This window comes from Schistocerca serialis, chromosome 2 (genome assembly GCF_023864345.2).
Source record: "Schistocerca serialis cubense isolate TAMUIC-IGC-003099 chromosome 2, iqSchSeri2.2, whole genome shotgun sequence".
NCBI lineage: Eukaryota > Metazoa > Arthropoda > Insecta > Orthoptera > Acrididae > Schistocerca > Schistocerca serialis.
Window position 1 is genome coordinate 322,436,866 of NC_064639.1, and position 24,294 is coordinate 322,461,159.

The 24,294-nt window shown below is 42.9% G+C and overlaps 1 protein-coding gene and 1 pseudogene across 1 annotated transcript in view; one reads left to right on the plus strand and one right to left on the minus strand.

Moving 5' to 3' along the window:
* Positions 1–24,294, minus strand: part of LOC126457125 (inactive ubiquitin carboxyl-terminal hydrolase MINDY-4B) — a 496,867-nt gene that overhangs the window by 401,053 nt on the left and 71,520 nt on the right. The gene's annotated exons all lie outside the window — the stretch shown is intronic.
* LOC126458962 (5S ribosomal RNA) lies at positions 7,281–7,397 on the plus strand (annotated as a pseudogene).

The following is a 24,294-nucleotide window of genomic DNA, read 5'->3' on the forward strand; positions in this document are numbered from 1 at the left end:
AGACGTTTACATCTGGTGCTTCGAGGTCTTGAATAAGGACGTGCTGGTAAACCTCCTACATTTCGTAGGAAACAACTGTGTTCTTGATTGACGTCGGTGTGGTTTTTGAGAAATAACACGCAATCTTGTATTATGTGCATACAGTGTTCATCACTCAGCTGATGCCTGGTTATTGAACATGGAACATTACTCGCTTCAGTAACTTACAGACGTGAATCTAATGTATATGTGCAGCAGAATATTGGCAAAAGACACCGTGTTGTCTGATATGGAAAAACATTCTTCAATAAGAGACCATAATCTTTAAAGTGAAATGCGCAAGCCGAAAAATTAGTAGAGTACCGTACTGCTGGAGCACTAATTATATACACACTATATAGAAAGTGCACAAGCAATGGAGTCAAATGATTTTGGTAGCTGAATTCAGTTCTATCAGTGGACTATCTAGCGCAGTAGTGCAAAGCAGTACTACCTACTTAGCGTATTCTTAACCCGATAAGGCGTCTTTCAATGACGGTATTTTCAACACACGGAACAGCATGAAATGATGAAAAACCACCAGCATTGTCAACTTGTAGGCTGGATTTATACAATATCAACAAGATGTATACCAACTTGACAAACACGTGCCTCCCACGTATTGCTAATTCAAGCTCTCGTGATATCTGTAACGTCCACTTAAAGTCATCGTCTAGAGTAACCCGTTTAAGATTCTACGCGATGTATACAGATTTGTCCATTGATCGTGACCGGGACAAATACCTCACGAAATAAGCATCAAAAGAAAAAACTACAAAGAACAAAACTTGTCTAGCTTGAAGGGGGCAACCAGATGGCGCTATGGTTGTCCCGCTAGATGGCGCTGCCATAGGTCAAACGGATATCAACTGCGTTTTTTTTAAATAAGAACCCCCATTTTTATTGCATATTCGTGTAGTACATAAAGAAATATGAATGTTCTAGTTGGACCACTTTTTTCGCTTTGTGATAGGTGGCGCTGTAATAGTCACAAACATATGCCTCACAATTTTAGACGAACAGTTGGTAAGAGGTAGGTTTTTCAAATTAAAATACAGAACGTAGGTACGTTTGAACATTTTATTTCAGTCGTTCCAATGTGATACATGTACCTTTGTGAACTTATAATTTCTAAGAATGCTTGCTGTTACAACATGATTACCTGTAAATACCACATTAATGCAATAAATGCTCAAAATGATGTCCGCCAACCTCAATGCATTTGGCAATACGTGTAACAACATTCCTCTCAACAGCGAGTAGTTCGCCTTCCGTAATGTTCACACATGCATTGACAATACACTGATGCATGTCGTCAAGCGTTGTCGGTGGATCAAGATGGCAAATATCCTTCAACTTTCCCCACAGAAAGAAATCCGGTGACGTCAGATCCGGTGAACGTGCGGTCCATGGTATGGTGCTTTGACGACCAATCCACCTTTCATGAAATTTGCTATTCAATACCGCTTCAACCGCACGCGAGCTATGTGCCGGACATCCATCATGTTGGAAGTACATCGCCATTCTGTCATGCAGTGAAACATCTTGTAGTAACATCGGTAGAACATTACGTAGGAAATCAGCATACATTGCACCATTTAGATTGCCATCGATAAAATGGGGGCCAATTATCCTTCCTCCCATAATGTCGCACCATACATTAACCCGCCAAGGTCGCTGATGTCCCACTTGTAGCAGCCATCATGGATTCTCCGTTGCCCAATAGTGCATATTATGCTGGTTTACGTTACCGCTGTTGGTAAATGACGCTTCGTCGCTAAATAGAATGCGTGGAAAAAATCTGTTATCGTCCCGTAATTTCTCTTGTGCCCAGTGGCAGAACTGTATACGACGTTCAAAGTCGTCGCCATGCAATTCCTAGTGCATAGAAATATGGTACGGGTGCAATCGATGTTGATGTAGCATTCTCAACACCGGCGTTTTTGAGATTCCCGTTTCTCGCTCAATTTGTCTGCTACTGATGTGCAGATTAGCCGCGACAGTAGCTAAAACACCTACTTGGGCATCATCATTTGTTGCAGGTCGTGGTTGACGTTTGACATGTGGCTGAACACTTCCTGTTTCCTTAAATAACGTAACTATCCGGCGAACGGTCCGGACACTTGGATGGTGTCGTCCAGGATAAAGAGCAGCGTACATAGCACACGCCCGTTGGGCATTCTAATCACAATAGCCTTACATCAACACGATATCGACCTTTTCTGCAACTGGTAAACGGTCCATTTTAACACGGGTAATGTAACACGAAACAAATACCGTCCGCACTGGCGGAATGTTACGCGATACCACGTACTTCACGTTTGTGACTATTACAGCGCTATCTATCACAAAGCGAAAAAAGTGGTCCAGCTAAAACATTCATATTTCTTTACGTACTACACGAATATGTAATAAAAAATGGGGGTTCCTATTTTAAAAAACGCAATTGATATCCGTTTGACCTATGGCAGCGCCATCTAGCGGGCCAACCATAGCGCTATCTGGTTTCCCCCTTCAAGCTAGACGAGTTTCGTTCTTTGTAGTTTTTTCGTTTGATACTTATTTCGTGAGATATTTGGCCCGGTCATTATCAATGGACCACCCTGTGTAATTCCCTCCCTTAGGGTAACTAATACAACACGTATAACTTAGTAGTCAGCTGCCGTATTTAACAGCCGCAATTTTATGAGAAGCAGATTGCTGGCGTCGCCCTGGGGCTGCATGACCTACCTGGAGACTCCCGAAATGGCCCTGGTCCCGTGCTGTGTCGCTTGCCACTAACACTCCAGGAGGGCTGACGAGCGCGGAAGAGCGCGCGCACCTCTACACACAGAGAGAAAAGGTCGTTTCTGCAGGTCACATCGGTTACAGCTACGGCTGTTTAACTTTGCAGAGCCCTGTTTACAACCAAGAGAACACAACGAATGTTCAACAGCGTACGAGAATTTTCTCTGGTATAAACACGCGTGAGTAAACGGCATTCGGTCGTGTTAGGTTCGCATTCGCTTGTGTTCGCTCGTGTTCCGCTGGTTGTTGTCTGTTAGCAAACCATCAGAGGATATTGGCGTCTTCTCCGCTTCTGCGCTAGCAGTACAGAAAGCTTTAGTCTGCGGTCTTGTCTACTTTTGTTGTTTTTGACATTTCTTGAGTGAATAATTCAGTGGTAAAAGGAGAATATAATGCTGCCAATTGAAAACTATAGATATCATACGTGCTTCTGGGAGCCAAGAGATTCACAACCCGAATGCCGGAGGAAAATATATACGAGGGTTGTCCAGAAAGTAAGTTCCGATGGGTCGCGAAATGGAAACCACTGGGGAAATCCGGTAAAGCTTTGCACAGATGTGTTGGGCAGTGTCTCTAGTATGCCTATCGATCCTGTCGCGTCGCTTTTTTCAGTTCTGAGTGAACAGTGAGCACATAAAGATGGGTAGGGAGTAGTGTCTCGCGCCAAGTATGAGGGCCTGGTTAGAGATTTCGCCTGTGTCATGCAGCCCACATAACACAACTGTCGAGCAGTTCCTTCTTCATGCCAATTCTCGGCCGCACACTGCAGGGGCAATGAAGACGTTCCTGCAGCGTTTATGATGAGAAGTGTTTGATCACCCCTAATAAAGTCCGTAATTGGCTCCTCCTGAGTCTCATCTCTGCTCACAAGAACCACTGGCTAAGAAAAAATTTTTCCACAGACAACGAGCTGCAGACCAGTGCAGATAACGGGCCGAAAGCACAGGCTGCTGCTTTCTTTGACTAGGATATTGGAAAGTTGATACAACATACGACAAAACGTGAAGTTGGAGCGGCGACTATGTAGAGAAGTAGATGGAAGGTGTACCTAACTGTTGCAAATAAAACGTTTCTGGTTTTCACTGTGGTTTCCATTTCGCGACCGATCGGAACTTACTTTCCGGACAACTCTCGTATGATACGAAAATGCCGAAGCACTCAAAGATCCTACTTATCCTACGGGGTGAGTGAGAAGAGGATAGTTTCATTAGATGCTTGCATAAGGATGGAACGGAGTGTAGAAGCACGTTACAGGGCAGAAATATATTAGGGACAAATGTAAAATTTTCTCAAAGTCCTCCCCAGCCAGCACCAAGCCAGGCAAGCCAGTCTAATGCCCAATGTCTCAATCAAAACAACAAACAGGCCGAAAAATGGCATTTCGGAAAGCAGAACAAACACGAAATCAATGAGGAGGCACATGAAATGATTTCGCAGTTGCGAATATGGACTACCATCAGCTGTATGATGGAATAACAACGAAAATTTGTCCCGGCCCGGGACTCGAACCCGAGTTTCCCGCTTATCGCGAGCAGTCGGCTTACCATTAGGCTATCCGAGCACAACGCACTGCCAGACCCCAACTTCCATATATCGTCAATCATGTCCCTCCAACCTGCGCTCATACATTTACTACGTATATTTCTAAATAGGGGAAACATTTTACTTGATAGTCGCTTGCCAGGTGTCGGCGGCCAAATATGACACTGCAGTGCCTGTATTATTCTGAATCACGTTGAAAAGTTTCTTCGGACATCGTTGATGTCTGAGGGAACATTGGATCGTAATTCGTAATAATAGAAGCACTGCAACATTGTATCGTATCAGTGACGAGAAGTCATCACGTCAATGTAACAGCACAGTTTGATTTCGTAAGTGAGACTTAAAGTTTCACATGAATACCAGTCAGTCTGCTGATATGGCGGAAAGGCAACAAGCTGAAGCCCTGAAAGCCATTCTTACGAAATAGAGAGGTGGCGAGACCGGAACAGTAGGCCACATTCGGTCATCACCGGCTCGACATATTTTCATTGCCTCAAACCAGTATTAACAAATACTCAGGCTTCCGAGCCTTTGCAGAATCCTTACGTTGCAGTACACCAGCTAGGAGACCGAACTTGTGATACTCTGCCACCATTCATCAAGATGATTTCCGCCTCTGAGACCGCTACTTGTGTGATCTACCATACTCGATTTCTGTGAGCTGCCGACCTCCCAACCACTGATGAAAAGACTTGGAGGCTTCTATCTATGGATTGCTGAGCTGAAATGATGGTGTTTGGGGCATCGACCACCCGTATCGCAGTATTTGGGAGGCACGCTAACCACTGCTGGCCCTGACTGGTACTTGTAAGCAGTCATCGACATCCCCAGCTATCCGTGGTGCAAGAGGTATGCTGTGAACCATCTCCCCACTAAGCAGAGTTGCTGACAGATTATCGGAGCACACAGCCTTCGACGTCAACGAGAATGCTCTGGTCTTCATCCTGGTCAGGCACGCCTGTCTTAGAGGCTACGTCGTTCGCCCCCCAGGCATGCCACTTGCCCGACACCGTTCAAAATGGTTCAAATGGCTCTGAGCACTATGGGACTTAAGATCTGAGGTCATCAGTCCCCTAGACTTAGAACTACTTAAACCTAACTAACGTAAGGACATCACACACATCCATGCTCGAGGCGGGATTCGAAACTGAGACCGCAGCAGCAGCGTTGATCCGGACTGAAGCGCCTAGAACCGCTCGGCCACAGCGGCCGGCCCCGACACCGTGATTACGAGCGTCGGATACCAAGGGCGACGGCCGCCAGCGCTCACTGGGCCAACATCAGCAACTTCCAAGGCTATATACTGTACAGAGAAGAATACCTGGTTGTAAACTTAAAACAATACATTCTTGTTCCATTAAGGTTGTATCATTAGTGCCCAGCGTGCCTACTGGCCTACTCCACCGTACTTCACACTCCTTCATCCCGACAAAGGTAGAGGCCTCAACCCAGGCTCCTACAAACACAAGCTTTGTAACTATTTTTATTAAAATTGAAAGGATAAAAAATTTTCTTGAAACTAAGAAAGGTCGAAAATGTATCTACATTGATGGGAAAAAATAGCAACATCAAAAAATTATTAATGTGGACTAATGAAATTTTGGGAATACATTTGTCTAGGTAACAAATTTGGGTGATTAAGATTCCAAGATCACAGGTTAATGTAAGCGAGAGATTAGCCATCGCAAATGAGATATTCTGGCATATTAATTATCGGTGTAACGCCGGAATGTTGAATGCAAGTATGCAGACATGCATACATTGTGTTGTACAGGTGCCGGATATCAGTTTGTGGCATGGAGTGCCGTGCCTCTTGCACTTGGTCCGTCAATACAGGAACGGTTAATGCTGTTTGGGGATGACGCTGGAGTTGTCGTCCGAAGATGTCCCATCTGTGCTCGACTGGGGATAGATCCGGCGATTGAGGAGACCAAGCCAACATATCGACACTCTGTAGAGCATGTTGGGTTGCAACAGCGAGATGTGAGCGAGCGTTATTCTGTTAGAAAACACCCCCTGAAATTCTGTTCCTGAATGGCAGCACTGCAGGTCGAATCACCAGACAATTTTGCAGTCAGGGTGCGTGGGATGACCACAAATGTTCAAATGTGTGTGGATTTCAAAGGGATCAAACTGCTTAGGTCATCGGTCCCTAGACTTACAAACTACTTTAACTAGCTTAAACTAACTTATGCTAAGAGCAACACACACACCCATGCCCGAGGGAGGACTCGAACCTCCGGCGGGAGGGGCCACGCAGTCAGTGAGATTGCGGCGTCTAACCGGGCAGCCAATCCGTGCGGATGACCACTAGAGTACTCCCGCTGTCATATGAAATTGCATCCCCGACCGTAATTTCAATCGTAGTTCAGTGTGTCTGGCAAGCAGACAGGTTGGGTGCAGGTCCTTAACTGATCTCCTTCTAACCAACACACGGCCTTCACTAGCAACGAGGCAGAACCACCTTACACCAGAAAAGACAACGGACCTCCTCCCTATCCTCCAGTGAACTCTCGCTTGAGACCACTGAAGTTGTAAATGGCGGTGTTTTGTGGTCTGTGGAATCCACTCTACAGGGTGTCTGGCTCGGACCTGCCAGTGATGTAACCTATTTGAAAAATTTATTTGTCGCTGTGGTGCCAACTGCTGCTCAAATTCCTGCTGCAGATGCACAATGTAGTACCTGGCACATTCATCAATTATATGCTTTGATATTCCTGGCTGTGGCCGCCAGTATTTTATCTTGCTAGAAGCTCGTCTTGATGCAGCTGGATACACGTGAAGTAGCATATGGTACAAAAGTGAAGTGAGGTACAAGCAGCAGATGGTACAGTATATACCATTCCCGTGGGAAAGGCCGCCAATTTACCGTAAGAGTCTACCGTTTTTGTTTATTAAATTTCACTAGTTTTGAGAAACGTAAGAGTAATGATGCCAACGGCCTTGCCACAGTGGTAACACCGGTTCACGTCAGATCACCGAAGTTAAGCGCTGTCGGGCTGGGAGGCACTTGGATGGGTGACCATCCGGTCTGTTCAGCGCTGTTGGCAAGCGGGGTCCACTCAGCCCTTGTGAGGCAAACGGAGGAGCTACTTGACTGAGAAGTAGCGGCTCCGGTCACGAAAACTGACAACGGCCGGGAGAGCGGTGTGCTGACCACGTGTCCCTCCATATCCGCATCCAGTAATGCCTGTGGTCTGAGAATGACATGGCGGCCGGTTGGTACCGTTGGGCCTTCATGGCCTGTTAGGGCTAGTTTAGTTTGAGAGTAATGTGCTTCGGACATCTACGGGTCTCTTTGGCCTGGGAGACGAAATACTTCGGCTGCGCTAGTCACACTATATCGAGTGTTCTTCAGAGATGGACGTGTGTCTCAGTTTCGGACGAACATGTCGTACTCTATATCGGAAGTTGTCAGAAAAGTTGCCATACAACTAAGAAAGCTATGTCGAGTGTTGTAAAAGACAGTGTAAACGTGAGAATATTTGAATAATAACCAAACAGGATACATTAATGACAGGTGTCGCCTACCATCATTGTCAGTACTACAAATCTTGCCCTTTGTAGATACAGAGACTAACCTGGACAAGTGGCATCCCACAAAAAAAGCACAATCACAGGTTCAAGTTCGAGGTGACAGCATAGCAGCCTCCGTCGAAGAAGATTCCACGACGGACGAGCTGTCTTCTGCTCTGGGAACACAACTTTAGAAGAAGACAGGATGGTAGAAAGAACGGTTAGGGACTCTTATTCTACTCTCTCTCCAGCTTCCAGATCTGACTTTCAACACGACAACGTATAATTTATAATGATCAGAAAAAATTCACTTTTTAGTTGTTAGTATAGAGATGTCTTGTTTGCTTCTACACATACATGTACTCGTCAGATCATAAGCAGAAGCATCTTTTCAAACACTCCCTAAACGTACTGAATGGTAAAATAAAAATACAGTTTTGAAACAAGCAACTCAGAGATAGTCGTTGCACAGCTTCCCACGAACGTCACTTTAGTTCTGGGACTGGCTGTTGAATGTGTTTGTGTCTCTTCGTTTCTAAAACGTCTCGTTCTATAAAATGCAAGAACTGTTGTTGTTGTTGTGGTCTTCAGTCCTGAGACTGGTTTGATGCAGCTCTCCATGCTACTCTATCCTGTGCAAGCTTTTTCATCTCCCAGTACCTACATCCTTCTGAATCTGCTTAGTGTATTCATCTCTTGGTCTCCCTCCACGATTTTTACCCTCCACGCTGCCCTCCAATACTAAATTGGCGATCCCTTGATGCCTCAGAACATGTCCTACCAACCGATCCCTTCTTCTAGTCAAGTTGTGCCACAAACTTCTCTCCTCCCCAATCCTATTCAATACTTCCTCATTAGTTACGTGATCTACCCATCTAATCTTCAGCATTCTTCTGTAGCACCACATTTCAAAAGCTTCTATTCTCTTCTTGTCCAAACTATTTATCGTCCATGTTTCACTTCCATACATGGCTACACTCCATACAAATACTTTCAGAAATGACTTCCTGACACTTAAATCTATACTCGATGTTAACAAATTTCTCTTCTTCAGAAACGCTTTCCTTGCCATTGCCAGTCTACATTTTATATCCTCTCTACTTCGACCATCATCAGTTATTTTGCTCCCCAAATACCAAAACTCCCTTACTACTTTAAGTGTCTCATTTCCTAATCTAATTCCCTCACCATCACCCGACTTAATTCGACTACATTCCATTATCCTCATTTTGCTTTTGTTGATGTTCATCTTATATCCTCCTTTCAAGACACTGTCCATTCCATTCAACTGCTCTTCCAAGTCCTTTGCTGTTTCTGACAGAATTACAATGTCATCGGCGAACCTCAAAGTTTTTATTTCTTCTCCATGAATTTTAATACCTACTCCGAATATTTCTTTTGTCTCCTTTACTGCTTGCTCAATATACAGATTGAACAACATCGGGGAGAGGCTACAACCCTGTCTTACTCCCTTCCCAACCACTGCTTCCCTTTCATGTCCCTCGACTCTTATAACTGCCATCTGGTTTCTGTACAAATTGTAAATAGCCTTTCGCTCCCTGTATTTTACCCCTGCCACCTTTAGAATTTGAAAGAGAGTATTCCAGTCAACATTGTCAAAAGCTTTCTCTAAGTCTACAAATGCTAGAAACGTAGGTTTGCCTTTCCTCAATCTTTCTTCTAAGATAAGTCGTAAGGTCAGTATTGCCTCACGTGTTCCAGTGTTTCTACGGAATCCAAACTGATCGTCCCCGAGGTTGGCTTCTACTAGCTTTTCCATTCGTCTGTAAAGAATTCGTGTTAGTATTTTGCAGCTGTGACTTATTAAACTGATAGTTCGGTAATTTTCACATCTGTCAACACCTGCTTTCTTTGGGATTGGAATTATTATATTCTTCTTGAAGTCTGAGGGTATTTCGCCTGTTTCATACATCTTGCTCACCAGATGGTAGAGTCTTGTCAGGACTGGCTCTCCCAAGGCCGTCAGTAGTTCCAAGGGAATGTTGTCTACACCGGGGGCCTTGTTTCGACTCAGGTCTTTCAGTGTTCTGTCAAACTCTTCACGCAGTATCTTATCTCTCATTTCATCTTCATCTACATCCTCTTCCATTTCCATAATATTGTCCTCAAGTACATCGCCCTTGTATAGACCCTCTATATACTCCTTCCACCTTTCTGCCTTCCCTTCTTTGCTTAGAACTGGGTTGCCATCTGAGTTCTTGATATTCATACAAGTGGTTCTCTTCTCTCCAAAGGTCTCTCTAATTTTCCTGTAGGCAGTATCTATCTTAACCCTAGTGAGATAGGCCTCTACATCCTTACATTTGTCCTCTAGCCATCCCTGCTTAGCCATTTTGCACTTCCTGTCGATATCATTTTTGAGACGTTTGTATTCCTTTTTGCCTGCTTCATTTACTGCATTTTTATATTTTCTCCTTTCATCAGTTAAATTCAATATTTCTTCTGTTACTCAAGGATTTCTAGTAGCCCTCGTCTTTTTACCTACTTGATCCTCTGCTGCCTTCGCTACTTCATCCCTCAAAGCTACCCATTCTTCTTCTACTGTATTTCTTTCCCCCATTCCTGTCAATTGTTCCCTTATGCTCTCCCTGAAACTCTGTACAACCTCTGGTTTAGTCAGTTTATCCAGGCCCCATCTCCTTAAATTCCCACCTTTTTTCAGTTTCTTCGGTTTTAATCCACAGGTCATAACCAATAGATTGTGGTCAGAGTCCACATCTGCCCCTGGAAATGTCTTACAATTTAAAACCTGGTTCCTAAATCTCTGTCTTACCATTATATAATCTATCTGATACCTTTTAGTATCTCCAGGGTTCTTCCATGTATACAACCTTCTTTCATGATTCTTAAACCAAGTGTTAGCTATGATTATGTTGTTCTCTGTGCAAAATTCTACCAGGCGGCTTCCTCTTTCATTTCTTAGCCCCAATCCATATTCACCTACTATGTTTCCGAACTAAAACATTCAAATTATTAGAAAGCTAATACTTAGATAAATGAATGGGTTGTGCAAGACGAATCACTGCAAGTGAAGATATTTAATAAAAATTGCTTATTATTCGATTGATCGACATTGGTGATCTGGTTGTAAGGTTCGAGCCTCCAGACTGTAAGATCGCGGGATCGTATCCCGATCAGGCAGCACAATTTCACAGTTCCCGTTTACGCTAGTCTTCACCTCTCAATATGTGGAAAAATACCAGAAACGCCACGTGGTTAGGATACAACATTAAACTGTAAGATTATTGGGGGCGGTTAATGGCACGCAACGCGACGTCCAGTTGAAAGAAAATGCAAACAGGCGGCAGAACTTCCTTCTTGAGAGATTCTCACCCAATAATTCTATATGAATTTACATTTCTTATCAATCGACTGACGTAGTTTAATTGGTCAATGATAGACGATTATCGTAAATTGCCGGAACAGCTAGTCTGATCACTAAATTGTCCCATTTCTAGCTTCTTCCCTTTAAGTTTCAAAATGATTACACAATTACTTTGCGTAGAAAGGGATTTGGGATCTGGAAGTCACGGTGCTAGAAGAGGGGCACTATTTGGGCCGTTAGACGCAGGAATCCGAGTTTTGTGAAAATCTGGAGCCGGCACCTAGGTCCCGTCTGCTGCTTTCTGTATGATGTGGTCGCGTCTTGCCGGCTGTGACGGGTGCTTGCTCTTGGCTTGTGTCAACCAGCAGTCGCCCCCGCAATTCCTGTTTCGTAATACTTTTTTACTTCATTTAGAAACCATAACGATCGTAAATTACAGTTTTAACAAAAAGTCCAGATCGCAAGAAATTATTTTTTATTCCGTTAACCGTTCTCGGTCTATACAACCGTACTCAGAAAAGCGGCTCAGATGACGTGAAGAGAAGGTTCAGCAGCTACAGCTGCTGTGAGTACCATCTGGTACTTGTCACGAACCTCCACTTGGGTTGTTAGCCAAAGCCAGGTGGTGGGAAATCTGTTGAACTGACGAATTTGAATTGAGAAACTATATAAATCCGCTAAACTCAGTCTTCGAGGCTGCGCCTCGGCGGTCAGCGCTAGGCGTTCTTCAAGAGCCATGAGCAGCTCTCAGACGTGCGGGGAGATCGTCTCCTCAGTGCCACAGCAGCAGAATTCTCTGCTCTCTAGTTTCCTGTTATGCCCTTGCTACATTACACTGCGGGTGACCAGCTGCTGCAAGGAAATGTTTCCTTCATGTGTTTTCCATAAAAAGTCTCGTTCCGTTTAATTGGTCAATTCGTCACCGTTTAATTAGTCAATTCAACAATAAGCAATAACTTGACATTCGACATGAAAAAAGGTAATGCCATGAATTTCAGTTTGAAGATGGAAAATGATACTTATAAAGATATTATGAATTAAGTCCAAAAAGCTGCTTCTTTTTTGAGATGTTTATTTAATCACGACAGGCCTGTTTCAGCACTATCTCCATCATCAGGCTATCTGAAAGTAATGGTTTTATTATATACTATTTTTTAGGGCAGACGGTAGCCTACTTGTCATATATGAGATTGACAACCATACATTTATGGAACAACGACTAACTGAATTTCTCAAGGGACAAAACAAGAACTACTTATGACGAACGAACAAAGGACTCTAGTTCTCCCTTTTAACAATAGTTGGTTTTTCTTTGCTGCTGTCGTTGGAATCTGGCGGTGGCCAGCTGCGCCGTAGATGTTATCTTTGTCGCAATGCAATTGTGTGTGACAGCTAGAATGACCACCAGCGTCCATTATTGTTGTCTGTGTTAGTATTTTGTTACCTGGTCTGACAGCAACAGATGCTGAGAGATCGCTGTGAGGGACACGGAGATGCCGTGTACGCGTGTGAAATAGCGTATCAGCACCTGACAGACTGTCGATCATCCATCCAAATTGGTCTCTATCTGCAATATCCAGATTTCTGGGGAATTCGGATGTCACAGTGGCTCGATGTTGGACTGAATGGGCACGTGAGGGCAGCATAGCCGTCGTCCAGTTTCCGGTCACCGGCGTCTGACCATCGCAAGCGAGGATCGTCACATTGCGCACAAGCACATCGCTATCCATTCACATCTGCACCTGCCACGCGAACTCCCTGCAACATTATGTGATGCTGTGCACCAATGATCGGATACTAGCAGTAGCCGGACTAGGAAATCATCGTCCCATACGCGGGCTGCTACTAACACCATAACACAAACGCCTGCACTGGGAGTGGTGTCGCGAGAGGGAAGCATGGACTGCGTAGAATGGCGTTGCATTGTGTTTTGCATTACCTCGAGTGACTATCGTCGGCGAGTACGGTGACAGAGTGGTGTTACTTCAGGAATCATCGTTCAGGGAGCCATCGTGCATCACTTCAGGTCACGGCTGGTTGTAACTGAAGGAACCATCAGGGCACAACGGTATGCTACGGACATCCTGCTTCCTCAAATGTTACCCCTCATGTGATAGTTTGGTGGTGCCATTTTGCAGCAGGACGGTTCTCGCCCACACACGGCACTTGTCTTTACAAACTGTCAGCGAGATGTTGAGATACTCGCATGGCCAGCAAGATCCCCATATATGTCCCAAACAGAATATATGTGGAACCAACTCTGTCCTAGGGCCAGAATCCAGGATACCAAGAACCAGCGACAAGAGTTGTGGGCCAGCATGCCTCGGGAGAGGATACCATGGCCTTATGACTGTCTTGTCAACCGAATCAGCGCATTCATCCCGGTTTCAGGAGGCACATCGTCATAGTGATAAGAGTGTTCATAATGCCGAGTTCTTTGCAAGTTTGACTCGTTTTTATAACCATCACACAACCTTCTACCCACGACTTTCATTTTGTTTCCTGCTACCCTTCTGGGATCTCTGCTTTTTTTGCCAGGTAGTGTATATCAAGAACGAGTAAATATAAAGAGGTGTTATCTTATTACAATTTGATAAATTTGTAGAGATGGTACGTCACTGATGTGCTTTTCGAACCTCTTTTGGATCTGTTGCCAGCATTCTCAAAAATTTTCGAAAAAGTAATGTACAGTCGTCTTTATAACCATCTTATCTCAAATAACATACTGTCAAAGTCACAGTTTGGATTTCTAAAAGGTTCTGATATTGAGAAGGCTATCTACATTTACAGTGAAAATGTGCTTAATTCATTAGACAAAAAGCTGCAGGCAACTGGTATATTTTGTGATCTGTCAAAGGCATTTGACTGTGTAAATCACAATATCCTTTTAAGGAAACTAGAATATTATAATATAACAGGAAATGCTGCAAAATGGTTCAAATCTTATATCTCTGGCAGGAAACAAAGGGTGTTATTAGGAAAGAGACATGTATCAAGCTATCAGGCATCATCCAACTGGGAACTAATTACATGTGGGGTCCCACAAGGTTCCATTTTGGGGCCCTTACTTCTTCTTGTGTATATCAATGACCTTTCATGAGTAACATTACCAGATGCCAAGTTTGTTTTGTTTGCCAATGATACAAACATTGCAATAAATAGCAAATCAAGTGTAGTCTTAGAAAGATCAGCCAATAAAATATTTGTGGATATTAATCACTGGTTCCTAGCCAATTCTTTGTCACTAAACTTTGAAAAAACACACTACATGCAGTTCAGAACTTGTAAGGGGTGTCCCAAGAGTATATGTCTAACATACGATGACAAGAAGATAGAAGAAGTGGACAGTGTTAAATTCTTGGGATTACAGCATGATAATAAATTCAACTGGCAGGAGCACACCACAGAACTGCTGAAGCGTCTTAACAAATCTCTGTTTGCAATGCGAATTTTGTCAGACATAGGGGATATAAAAATGAAAAAGCTGGCATACTATGCTTACTTTCATAATGTCATATGGGATTATTTTTTGGGGTAATTCATCAAGCCAAGCTAAAGTTTTCTGGGCACAAAAACGTGCAGTGAGAGTTATGTGTGGTGTGAACTCAAGAACATCCTGCAGAAGCCTGTCTAGGGAACTAGGGATACTAACTACTGCTTCCCAATATATTTATTCCTTAATGAAATTTGTCATTAAAAATATATCACTTTTTCAAACCAACAGCTCAATTCATGGAATCAGTACTAGAAATAAGAATAATCTTCACAAGGATTTAAAGTCACTTAGTCTTGTACAAAAAGGTGTGCATTATTCAGGAACACACATTTTCAATAACTTGCCAGCAGCCATAAAAAGCTTAACAACCAATGAAATTCAGTTCAAGAGAAGCCTAAAGGATTTATTGGTGTCCAACTCATTCTACTCCATTGATGAATTTCTTAGTAACACCAACTTATTTGTATATAAGTACAACATAACTTCTGCACAATTTCAGTGCAGTAATGTGTTCATTGAAAATTTGTGTGTGTGTGTGTGTGTGTGTGTGTGTGTGTGTGTGTGTGTGTGTGTGTGTGTGTGTCTGTGTGTGTGTGTGTGTGTGTATGTGTGTATGTGTGTGTGTGTGTGTGTGTGTGTGTGTGTGTGTGTGTGTTAGTATAATCTAACTTCTGCACCATTTCAGTGCAGTAATGTGTTCATTGTAAATAAGTATTACAGTAGTTGTATTACCTTATAAATAAATAAAAAACTTTTTTATTTTAAATTCAGTGCATTAGTATTTGTAAAATGACTCTTAGTGTTCATTAAAAAATGACGATCATTCCACTTGGGACCTGTGGAATGGTACATTAGGTTATTTGTTTTAGTTGTAAATATTTCTCATGTATTGTTGTTTTTCTGACATGTTCCACATCCTGGAGGACCTCCTCACTACGGATCAATTGGAATGAAAGTAAATCTAATCTAATCTAATCTGATTTCTACAACATAAGATGTCAGTCTCAATGGAGAGAAATCCTTAGACGTAAAAGTAACTTCGGGCTTACCTCAAGGCAGTGTTACGGGACCATTGCTATTCACAATATATGCAGGGTGTCCCAGAAGGAATGATCAGTATTTAGGAATATGAGAGGAACGATCATTCCATACACAAAGTTTAGTAAACAAGAGCTCTAAAATGCATATCTTAAGAGCTAAGGGCATCTAACGTAATGCTTATTTTGGTGAGCTAATCGTCCATCCAGTATTGGCGTGAGGTGAGGTGAATTTGTTGCGTGGCTGAACTCTAGCGGGCCCAGGGCACAGAGCACGCTGCGGCCAGTCCAGCTAGCTGGCCGATTTCTCAGATGGTAGTATTGCACTATAGCTATTATCTCTGAAAGCTATGTAACTGTATCTATTTTATTTCTTGATTTATTATGGCTTTTATATCTTTTTATTACTCAAATGTTTGTCAAAACATCATATTCCCCACATTTACACAGCAAGTGAACACAACATCAGTATCTCATATTTTGTTATACTTGTTTCTTAGTTAATGAACTATTTACTAAAATGTCGATTGCAAGAGCTATAAAAAAACTGTGTTAATTTAAAAGTAGTCAATTGTAAGTGTTGGCGGACACCACAATTGAAAAGAGAAGAAAAAGATGCTTCTGTTAAGAAGGCATAAATAATTGTTTAAATAATATTTAACGGCAATCTGACGTCACTTATCGTGAGAGCACTTGCCCAAAAATACTGCCTTATTTTTATATGGACCAACCTTTATTTATAATTATTGTAAATTATCGTAGTGTGACACAATGTTTATAAAATTTCTTTATTAAAATATTGTTGTAATATATTAGCTTAGTCTGGAAGTGGTCTGGTGAGTCAAATCATGACTTTAGCATGTAAGAACGTGGCGTTTTTCGTGGGGATGCCCTTTACCCAATGGAAAAGCAGACAGTAGCGGAACACTACAGGAGTCAAGTGGAGACTGGGACTTTTCGAGTGAAGAGCTCAGGGAAGCTATTCGTGACCTTTGACATTTGTGCTGGAAGCAAACAGACCTGCTCATGGTAATGTGTGTGATTCGAACGAGTAGGTGATAGATTCTGGGCGGTGAGCAACCGCTATGAGACTTTAATTTTTGAGGACACTTTTCGGACTTTATGTTGAGCTCTGATAGAAGGCAGACATATCTGCAATAAAGTGTCTGATTTGGTCGTCTAGATGTTGGATTCTGGGCGGTGATTGGGTGCCACCACACTTTAATTTCTGAAGAGACTTTATATTTAGAGAAATCTGTTTGTGCTCCAGAGTAGGAATGTAGCTTTCGCAGCTTGATTTACGAAACTGAGAACAGGCAGAGTGTGCGTTACTCTACTTTGCATTATGTGCGTTAATTTGTGACTCATCATGTTGAATGAAAAGTTTTGAGCTGGTGAATGTTCATGTATTGTGATTATGGAATGGACTTAGTTTTTGCGTATCTTTGATGACTGTTTTGTTTGTGGATATTGCTACCATTCTCGTAATGCTCTCAAAGTAACTTTACTGCATTTGATGTGGGTATTTTCTGTCTTCATTTCAAGTGAATATCGTAGAACCGCTTCCCGTTTACTTACCCTTTCGTGAATAAATATTATTCAACATAACTTTCTTTCTTCCAAATCTATTACAGACGTTAGAATAGAACACTTGTGATTAAATTATGCATTTAACTTTTGTTTTGTGTTTCTGTGTATTTTATTAACAGTTCTAATCAATGTATAGACTATTTGACTGCAGGATCACAGCTATAGATTATTATTTGCAGCAAGTTATCAAGGGAGCATGAAAGCAGACATGCGCGGCTGTGCCCAATGGCTACATCGAGATATTCTTTATAAACAGAGCCATGCACAGCGCAAGTACCTAAAGTACGAATAATCGCAGGTGAAGACGCAGCTGGTTTGTTCATATGGATTGCTGTTTAGAAGAGCAACTTCCCCAAGCTGCAGTCGTTAGGTACCGTCGCAGGAGCTTCTTCATTTTTGATACTGTGAAACAAATCTTTTCTACTGCAAGCTCTTTATTTTCCATGTTTTGAGAGGTGGTAGTACGGGCCAAATCAACAAAATGCATGCTGGAAGTTCATAGAAAGTGTCCATTATTTATGGATTCTAAAGCGCATATCTAAATAGCTACGAGCACTGGTTCATCTTCGCTAAAGCGAAACACAACTCTTCTACTGAAGAAGTGCCCACAGCACTTATGGTGTGCATTCTGGATCCCATATTTGCTACACAATTTTTTCTTGTTTTGGTCCATATCACCTCCTACCAAAGTTTGGAAAACAAAGAACTTGCAGTAGAAGAGATTTGTTTCACAATGTGGAAGATCAGGAAGTGCTCATAGCTCTTAAGGTAGGCATCTTAGATCCCATGTTCATTAGACTCTTTTTCTTCGACTGATCGTTCCTGTCATGTCCCTGAATACTGATCATTCCTCCTGGGACACCCTGTACAAATGATCTAGTGGATAACTTCGGAAATTCCGTGCGGCTTCTTGCGAAAGATGCTGTTGTATGCAGAAAAGTCACAACGCTAGAAAATTGTAGCGAAATGCAGGGAGAATTGCAGAAGATCGACGCTCGGTGCTGGGACTAGCAGTTGACCCACTACATAAAAAAATGTGATATACTGCGTTTATATGGACTGAAAGACCTATTCCTGTAAGATTACACTATTACATAACAATCACTGGAAGCAGTCACACCAATAAAATGTTCAGCAGTACGCGTACGGAGCGATTTAATTGCAACTGTCCTCATAAAACTAATCGCAGTTAAGCCAGATGTCAGACTCAGATTAACTGGAAGAATTCTCAGGAAATGTAGTGCACCCACAAAGGAGGTTGCTCACAAAACCCTTGTTCGACCTGAATATTGGGCATCAGTCTGGAGTTCCTACCAGATGGAACTGATACAGGAAAAAGAGAAGATCCGAAGAAGAGCAGCGCATTTCGTTACAGTTCATTTAGTAAGCGCGAAGGCGTCATCGGGATGCTCACCCAAATCCAGTGGCAGCTGCTGTAGAAGAGGCATTCTGTATCCCTTATCATTTAGCTACAATATAGCAGGTCAGCAGCTGGAAGCAGTTAATTCCATAAATTATCTGGGAGTACGCATTAGGAGTGATTTAAAATGGAATGATCATATAAAGTCGATCGTTGGTAAAGCAGATTCTAGACTGAGATTCATTGGAAGAATCCTAAGGAAATGCAATCCGAAAACAAAGGAAGTAGGTTACAGTACGCTTGTTCGCCCACTGCTTGAATACTGCTCAGCAGTGTGGGATCCGTACCAGATAGGGTTGATAGAAGAGATAGAGAAGATCCAACGGAGACCAGCGCGCTTCGTAATCGCGAAAGCGTTACGGAGATGATAGATAAACTCCAGAGGAAGACTCTGCAGGAGAGACGCTCAGTAGCTCGGTACGGGCTTTTGTTGAAGTTTCGAGAACATACCTTCACCGAGGAGTGAAGCAGTATGTTGTTCCCTCCTACATATATCTCGCGAAGAGACCATGAGGATAAAATCAGAGAGATTAGAGCCCACACAGAGGCATACCGACAATCCTTCTTTCCACGAACAATACGAGACTGGAACAGAAGGGAGAACCGATAGAGGTACTCAAGGTACCCTCCGCCACACACCGTCAGGTGGCTTGCGGAGTAAGGATGTAGATGTAGATGTAGACTTTACGTTTAAGCTCATAGAGCATACGTTCCTAGAAGATTCAACAAACAAAATAAATATTATTCCTTCCTGCTACGTATACCTCGCGAAGAGAGCATGGAAGTTAAATTAGAGAGATTCGAGCTTACACGCTTACCAAAAATCGTTCCTCCCCCGAATCATCGTGACTGGAACAGGATAAAATGGAAATGAAAGTGACCCTCCGCCAGACCCCGTAAGGTAGTTGGCGTAATACATACACATTATAAAAATGCATGTACGTATACGTTTATGTATGTCCCATACATCCTCCTAAAGCACTGAACCAATTTCAACCAAACTTGGTACAATTATCACTTACTCTCTGAAAAGAATCGCTGTGTTGGTAGCAATGACCTACCTATCAAGGGGGAGGGGGTGAGGGTGAAAAGAGTATGTAGTCCATGACGCACGAATAGCCAGAATTAATTCACGCAGTATCTGTGAATGAGTGCACTTAGTGACTTTGCAACAGATTTTGCATATAATTTCAAACCTTTACGAATCTTTTTCTCACTGACAACGCCGACAAAGTGATGACAGAAAAAAAGCTATAGCTTTTTCGCTGTTCATGCAGTAAGTCAGCAGCATCAGGCATGACGCTTAAATTTTTTTTTCTTTACTACTAACTGTATTCGCGACACATTTTGCAGACAGATTCACATGTACCACTCTATATTGGTGAAAAATTGTATGATTGTATGACACATAGTTCAGGAGGTATGACGTCATAATCACTGGATATGTCAAAAACTGCTGCACCATGCATGAGGTATACATTTATTACTCCTTTTCTACTGTATTCGCAATACATGTCGCTGACAGTGTCCACATATGCCGCTGAACGTACCTACAAAATTATATCAGTGTACAACACATAGTTCAAAATGGCCCTGAGCACTATGGGACTTAACAGCTGTGGTCATCAGTCCCCTAGAACTTAGAACTACTTAAACCTAACTAACCTAAGGACATCACACACATCCATGCCCGAGGCAGGATTCGAACCTGCGACCGACAACACATAGTTCATGAGATACTCAATCAAATACACTGAGCTGCGTAGAAACGAAACTGCAGTGTGAGATTCACTAGAAAGGCTGATGAACTATGTGCACAGGTATGTCTTTTGTATGTAAAATATATGTGACATGTGCGTGCGTGGGGAAAGCTACATGTAAAAAAAATCTACTGCCAAACCCCTGGCTCGATTTCAACCAAACTGCTTCACATACTACTTACTGTCTGGAAAAAGATACTATCGGGGTTAGAACCAGCAACCTCCTATTGCGGTCGGGAGATAACGTGGAGAGAGAAGGGAGTAGTAGGAGATGGACAGAGATAGGAAGAGGAGGAGGGGGAGGAGATGGAAAGTGAGAGGGGAAAGGAGAAATTGGTATAAAGGGGAGGAAGTGGAGATGAACAGAGAGAGGGAGAGGATGGGAAGGTCAGGGAGAGAGGGAAGAGGAGATGGACAAAGAGAGATGGACAAAGAGAGATGGAGGAGGAGATAGAGGGAGAGGAGGAGATGGACAGGAGGGAAAGGAGCAGATGGACAGAGATACGAGAGAGAAGGAGGTGGACACAGAGAGGGGAAAGGAGGAGATGAACAGAGAAAGGAAAGAGGAGGAGGAGATTGCCAGAGAACAGGGGATGAGGAGGTAGGAAGGATGAGGAGGTAGGAAGGGTAAGGAGGAGATAGAAGGGAAGGAGGTGGTGGACAGAAGGGGAGGGAGCTGATAGCCCGAGAGGGGGGTAGGACGCGATGGACAGAGAGAGGGGAAGGAGGAGATGGACTAATAGGCGAGTGGAACAAATACATACCCCGGTAACACAGGGTACATAACTAATATAGATGTAAATGTAGATCTTGACGGCAGCTCATTCCGCTGCCCAGTGTTTACATCCATGAATGCAACGGTCGCAGCTATACGTTCTGTTCAGACAGGACAGACCGCTATTCGTACGTACTGGGGCAGCATTATTAAGCACTAGGTAGCCCAGAACGAGGGTCAGGTGAGCCACAGGTGGATTTTGATCTATGGACTAACCAGAACTGGTACGGCTGTTTACACATTTAGCGGCGAGATGAACGGCAGACTTTGAGCGTCTGGAATTGCGCCCCTCTGATTTATTGTGGGCAATCAGCTGGGCCGGTATCGTATCGCGTGCACGTCCGACCCTCTGATACAGTCGATAGCGCCCCAGCGATTACTCGCTTTCACCGTATTACCGGAAGCTACGGCGCCAGCTACAGGGATAAAAAAGAGAGGGAGAGAGAGAACGAGAATCATATATCGCTACAGTATCACGCACGCTCCAACTCACGCATCTCATTTCTTTCTGTGCACGAAAGTCACGGAATACACAGGACGAAGCGGAGGAATTGCAGCGTAACACATTGCTAATACACAATGACTGAAGTTAAACACTATGGTTAAAAAAATATCACCACTTCAGCTCACGTCACTACTGAGAAAGCGTGAAACGCGTGAACGCCTGCGTCTTATCTCTACAGCACTTCTCCAGCGGCAGTGTATGGCAATTACGACCATGTGTGGCGTTGGGTAGCTGAAAGACAGCTTTAGGCGTGAACGCAGCACTGACTGCCCAGATACTGTTGACTCACACAATATGAACGGCACCAACCTCAAACGACTGCGCCTTAAGGATATATTTCAATGCTTCTCTCTCTCTCTCTCTCTCTCTCTCTCTCTATCTATCTATCTATCTATCTATCTATCTCTTTACACACTTTACTGTTCCTCCAGTTATAGTCTCTCGCTACCCCGATGTTACTATAGAATTCTCTTAAGGGACGATGATCATCGTTCCAGACTTCTGTTCTATTATTTTAGCTCTGAACAGTTGAGCTCCTTCCGGTAGACATAAAACCATTATATGAGTATGCTACAATAACCGCACCAATTCAAACAAATTCTGTTCTTGGTCGCCTTTTTATTTTATTAGCTACATAACTTCGTGCGTTTTTTTACGCCATCACCAGAATCATATTAAGAGTACACAAGATACACAGTAGCTTGTCATCAGGTCCAGCGTACAACCACAGTAAAAACTAGTGCCCTATTCTGTGGACAGTACTACACTGGGATTACTGAAGACAAGTCTCCTTTTAATACAATTCTGATGACGGCTTAAGCTGAAACACGTGAAGTTAATGACAGAAGAAAGTGCAGGAGGCAATCAATTATATTAACTAGCTAGGCAAATTGTTTGACGCAAACGTTTACTGACTGTATAGTCCGTGTCTCAGCATTACAGTGTCCAGCATGTTTAAAAAATAAAAAAAAAATAAAAAGAAAAAGACTCCAACAAAGGAGAAAGTGAGATATATCAGTAAATTGCGGGTTCCATTCGAAATTACTACTCAACATAATCTGCGGGCTATCAAGGTCTAGTTATTCTCTCAGGAAGGTTATTATTCATCTGCACTATACTAAGCTTTCTGTATTTTCTTCCTAGTAGGTATTTCCAATATCCACAGACGTTCTCCTTTAATTAAAACCTCAAGTTTAGAGCGAATTTTCACTCTGCAGCGGAGTATGTCGTGATTTGAAACTTCCCGGCAGATTAAAACTGTAGCCTTTGGTCGACATGTGGGCAACCGAATGCCATACCCAAGCAGGATTCACGACCCACTCTCACAGCCTTACCTCAGCCAGTAACACTTCTTCTATCTTGCGACCTTCACAGATATCCTGAAAACGTCCCAGGTTCGAATGCCGCTCCGGTACGCGCTTTTTATCTATCAGGAAGTTTCAAAACTTTAAGCTGTTCACATTTGAACGAGTAACTCAAAATTAAGTTTGTTTCTATACCTGAGAAGCACACAGAGTGAAAAACTCAAAACGCTTTTTCCTCATTATTCAATGTTTTCACTGCCACGTCAAAGCCATGTCAAAGCTGTCCCACACAAGCTTCACTGGTCAGTGGGTTGCACACTTCGACTTCAGATAGCAGCTTTAGTCTCAACTAAAAGCTACAAACTGTTGTGATAGGCCTCTAAGGAACAAAGAAATACAACTAATGGCTACACCTTGTACGATGTTGATGTCTTGCAACATTTCAATCAGCCCAAAAGTGGACTGCGTTGTTACTTGTCTCGAAGAACCTCCCATTTGAAACGCTTGCTGACGGTAGTCCTCAGGTAAAACCAGAGAAGGCCAAGGTCACTAAAATCAACAAGAAGTAACGTTACTTTTCTTTTTCTCCATTGTCACAATTGTTCCCTTGAAACTAAAGTCAACGGAGGATTATTACATGTGTTGCAATATGTAGTGCTGGACGAGAAGCGAATTTACATTTTAATGTGCATCATTCTGTTATTTCTATAACACATGTTACCGCTACGGCCGCAAGTTCGAATCCTGCCTCGGGCATGGATGTGTGTGATGTCCTTAGGTTAACTATGTTTAAGTAGTTCTAAATTGTAGGGGACTGATGATCTCAGAAGTTAAGTCCCATAGTGCTCAGAGCCATTTCAGCCATTTATATGTTTATCTTAGTCAACAATTACGGCTCTCTCTAAAATCTGAAAACAGTTATTTTTCAATTTTACTATAGCAGCCGATACAACGAGAAGATAAATTAACCGCACAAGAACACCATTAACTCAAAGCTCTACTTTCTCTCTGTTTGTCTGTCCCTCACTCCCTCCCTTCTTCTCTCTCTGTCTCTGTCTGTCTGTCTCTCTCTCTCTGTCTCTCTCTCTCTCTCTCTCTCTCTCTCTGTCCCTGTTGATTTGGTCTTAATGAACGAATGTTCGACTTGTCAGCGCACTTCATTTGCTGTATTAAATAGCAACTAAGAACAAATTAGATG